Below are 4,450 nucleotides of genomic sequence, written 5' to 3'. Positions count from 1 at the left end.
TCCCATCGACAGAGAGGAATGGATAAAGAATACGTAGTATAATTACATTTAAATTTATTTACTTAAATAAGTAGGAAAGTGCTTACATGTAACTCTATGGATACAGATAGATATTTCATGGGGTTTTTGTGAAGTATATTTCTGTTCATAAAGTAAATTAAAAAAAAAAGAAAGAAAAAATAGGACTTCCCTGGTGGCACAGTGGTGAAGAATCCATCTGCCAATGCAGGGGACACGGGTTCAATCCCTGGTCCTGGAAGATCCCACATGCTGTGGAGCAACTAATCCCGCATGCCACAACTACTGAGCCTGTGCTCTAGAGCCCGTGCTCTGCAGCAAAGAGAAGCCACGGCAATGAGAAGCCCGCGCACCACAACGAAGTAGCCCCCACTTGCCGCAACTAGAGAAAGCCCACGTGCAGCAACGAAGACCCAATGCAGCCAAAATTAAATAAATAAAAAAGAGAATTGCATAAACAAATGTCATTTAGGAAAGAAATATAAAAACATTCCAAAAAAAGAATATGCAGTACACACACACACACACACACACACACACACACACACACACACACAGGAATATTACTCAGCCATAAAAAAGAATGAAATAATGCCATTTGCAGCAACATGAATGGACCTAGAGATTATCATACTGAGTGAAATAAGTCAGACAGAGAAAGACAAATATCGTATGATATTGCTTATATGTGGAATCTAGAAGAATGGTACAAATGAACTTATTTATAAAACAGAAATAGAGTCACAGATGTAGAAAACAAACTTATGCTTACCAGGGGGGAAAGCAGGGGAGGGAGGAGGGATAAATTGGGAGACTGGGATTGCAAATACACACTACTGTATATAAAATAGATAACTAATAAAGGCCTACTGTAGAGCACAGGGAACTGTTCTCAATACTCTGTAATGACCTATATGGGAAAAGAATCTAAAAAAGAGTGGATATATGTAGATGTATAAATGATCCACTTTGCTGTACAGCAGAAAATAACACAACATTGTAAATCGACTATACTCTAATACAAAAATTTTTAAAAAGCATTTATCTTTTGGAGCAGTGCTCTTTGAATTTTACCACGTGCTATAATTTAATCCTTGAGTGTTATGCATGCCTGGAAATGGCAGGGTGAGGCACTGGGGCCTGGTAGTCAGGACCAGGGCGGGAGGGTGTATCCCAGGCCTTTCAGAATATAGATAGTTTCCAGTATTTCAGGCATTCAGAATAAATAATAACAGCCCTCACTTCTCCCTTCTCTGGGGGGAGGCATGGGGTTGGTCATTACATCTGTTACCAGGATATCTCCCTCTTGTATTTTACACCAGCTCTGGGACCTCAGAACCATTGCTGTAGCTTTGGGTTCAGTATTTCTGTGTCCTAAACATGCCCATTTTCCCCATCAGGCTGAAGTTTCCCTGCTGGCAAGGATCGGCATCTCCTTTCTCTGGATCTCACTTCACACCAATGTCAGTACAGACTGGCTGATGAGGAGAGAATTTAAGGAGATCCTACCTTTCCACTTCAGAAAGTATCTAAGGGGCTTCCCTGGTGGCGCAGTGGTTGAGAGTCCGCCTGCCAATGCAGGGGACACGGGTTCGTGCCCCGGTCTGGGAAGATCCCACATGCCGCGGAGCGGCTGGGCCAGTGAGCCATGGCCTCTGAGCCTGCGCGTACAAAGCCTGTGCTCCGCAACGACGGGAGAGGCCACAACAGTGAGAGGCCCGCGTTAAAAAAAAAAAAAAAAAAAAAAAAAGTATCTAAGGTATGATTTATGAGAGAAGTAACAGGAATTTTTAAAAAAAAACACTTCAACTGCTAGTCAGGTTGTGTTGGTTCAGCTGAGCAAAACTTCTGACAAGGCTGTAGCGTTGTGTCTGTGTTCTGTCCTGGGCTTCTTTCTGGAGAGACTCAATGTTTTGGGCACTAGGAAGTAGGGGAATATTGGTGGTGACTGGGATATGGAAAAAACATGAAATTTTAGCTGGGAGAAGCTATCTCAGGAATCTGTGTAATGAGTGTGTGTGTTGTTATTTCTTTTCCAACAGGCTGCATAATTTTTATGACCAATTATTCCATTTGTAATGACGCTGAGATAACAGAGATCCCATCTCACGCTCCGTGGCACACGCCAGGCACTCCTGGGAGCTAGGAGACGCCATCACTTACACAAGAATTGGATGGCTGAAGTCTTGCGACCGAGATTCAGTTCTAGCAGGAAAGATAACAGGAGTGCTAAGGAAAACTTTGTGAACAGGAAGGGTGTCAGGTGCTGGGTGGGGAACATGGAGAGAACTGTAGTTTTAAAACAAAAGAGATTTATTGGGTATAGATAAAAAACTTGTCTTCCAGCCTGAGAATTTTGTGATCCAACATAGCTTCTGATTATGTTATCTACATATAACAAATGAACAGATGTCTGGCTATGGAGATAGCGCCATCCCAAGCCAAAAGGAGCCAGTCTTTTCCCACAAAGAATTTCAGAGCTCAATTAGAAAGGTTTAGGAAAGACTAGGCCCATACTAGGGGGAGGATGCTCCTCTTGGGGCTAGTGATTCTGTTTTGAATCTGGACAGAGCTGGTGATCTCCTTGACAGATCTGGTCATTGGTCCATCAGGCCTGAAGGCAGGCAGGTTAAGGATTTACATTGAGTTGCTCCTACCGATTGGTCTGGAATATTTACCTGCTCCTGCCTCCATGGTTTTCTCCAGGGCATCTACTTACCCTCTTGTCATTTTCTGTCTGGTTTTTCTTGCCCATTAATTTAATTTAATTTTTTTTTGGCGCGCCACACAGCACACAGAACTTCCCCAGCAGGGATCAAACCTGCGCCCCCTGCAGCGGAAGCATGGACTCTTAACCACTGGACCACCAGGGAAGTCCGCCCATTAATTGTTAAGGGTTGGATATTTGAAGCCAGCAGGCTGGGTTTGAATCCTGGCCTGTATTACTAAGACTCTTTGCTCTTGTTTTCTTGTAAAATGGGGTTAGTAAGACCTACCTCTCAGACTAGTTGTAAGGATTAAATAAAAGAATGTTAAGCAAGTGCTTAGTAAAAAGGTAGTTAACAGTTTTCTTTAGAATGCCCTTTCTCCACTCCCTGGTCACTTTCTGGAAGAGTAGAGAGAATCAGGGAGAGAAAGAGTGATGTCCAAGTAGATGGACACAAGAAGTTGACTGTAAGAAAAATGGAGGGATAACAAAAGCCAGAGACGCCATGGAGACAGAGACACAAAAATAGTTGTAGTTAGAGGACCGGATAGTAAAAACCAGGCAGAAGCAGAGAGAAAGTGAAAGATACAAAGATGGACAAGGGAGAGGGGAAGAGTGAAAGATAAGTGAAAAAAGAAGAGAGATAAGGTCAGAAAGTCAGATGGAAAGGCAGGAGGACACAAGTGCGAGCCAAAGACTGTCAGGGGACAGAGATGGAGACTTCACTTGTGGAAGTTGGCGTAAGGTTCCTGGGGCAAGAACTTTCCTGCTGTCTTCTTGCCCCTTGATACCGTGGGACTTGAATTCCAAGTCCTGGTCCCACCTCCTGTTCCTCCCTGCAATCTGGTCATCCCAGCCCCAACCCAGTCATCACGGATCTGCCTCTACCCTGAAGCTAGAGCAGCCCTGCTTGCTTCTCCTCTCTCTGCTTACCTTGTCCAGCACCACCTTACTTAGCCAAGTCTACGGCGATTTTTCATTTCAAACAGAACTGTTTGCAGTGCAGAAGCATCATGGTGTCAGCCAGTCAGTGCAATAACCAGGTGTAGTTTTACAGTCGCTCCCCCTGACGGTAACAGCACTTTCATATATCTCTGGCTGAGACAGGCAATTTTCTTTCAAAGATTGTTTTTCCTAGAGTCTGTGATTTTTACCCTCGCCTCCAACCTCTGGGATATTAAAGCGGGGTCAGTGGCTTTTGGCAGGCTGACCGATTTGTGGTCCTTCCTTAGCTCCTCTGTTCACCCTCCCTCTGTTGCTCCATCTCCAATCTTGGCATCCCTCTGCCTCTGTACCCTATCAAATTAGAGGTGCCAGAGGAAGTGGCTCCTGTGGTCTTCCATACTGAGAAGTTTTGTCAGCTGTCTAACCTTAGGAGTTGAGGTTGAGTGGGGTGATGTTGGAGATCCAAGAGAGGATTCACCTTCTAAGCCTGACCCCTGTTCTCCATGCCCCCTGTCCCACCCCCATGTTGTTCTGAGATGGAGCTGTCAGTTCCTTTCCACGGAAGTAGTGTAGCTTATTTTCCGGGAGGGAAAACTTTAAAAAATGGGTGAATAAAACTAAGGTTTGGGCTTCCCTGGTGGCTTCCCCCACCTGCCGATGCAGGGGACACGGGTTCGAGCCATGGTCCAGGAAGATCCCACATGCCACGGAGCAACTAAACCCGTGTGCTACAACTACTGAGCCCTCGTGCCACACCTACTGAAGCCCGTGTGCCTAGAG

The sequence above is a fragment of the Neophocaena asiaeorientalis genome, unplaced genomic scaffold (assembly GCF_003031525.2).
Source record: "Neophocaena asiaeorientalis asiaeorientalis breed wild unplaced genomic scaffold, Neophocaena_asiaeorientalis_V1.1 scaffold134, whole genome shotgun sequence".
NCBI classification, from domain to species: domain Eukaryota; kingdom Metazoa; phylum Chordata; class Mammalia; order Artiodactyla; family Phocoenidae; genus Neophocaena; species Neophocaena asiaeorientalis.
Note: the sequence above shows the minus strand (reverse complement) of the source record.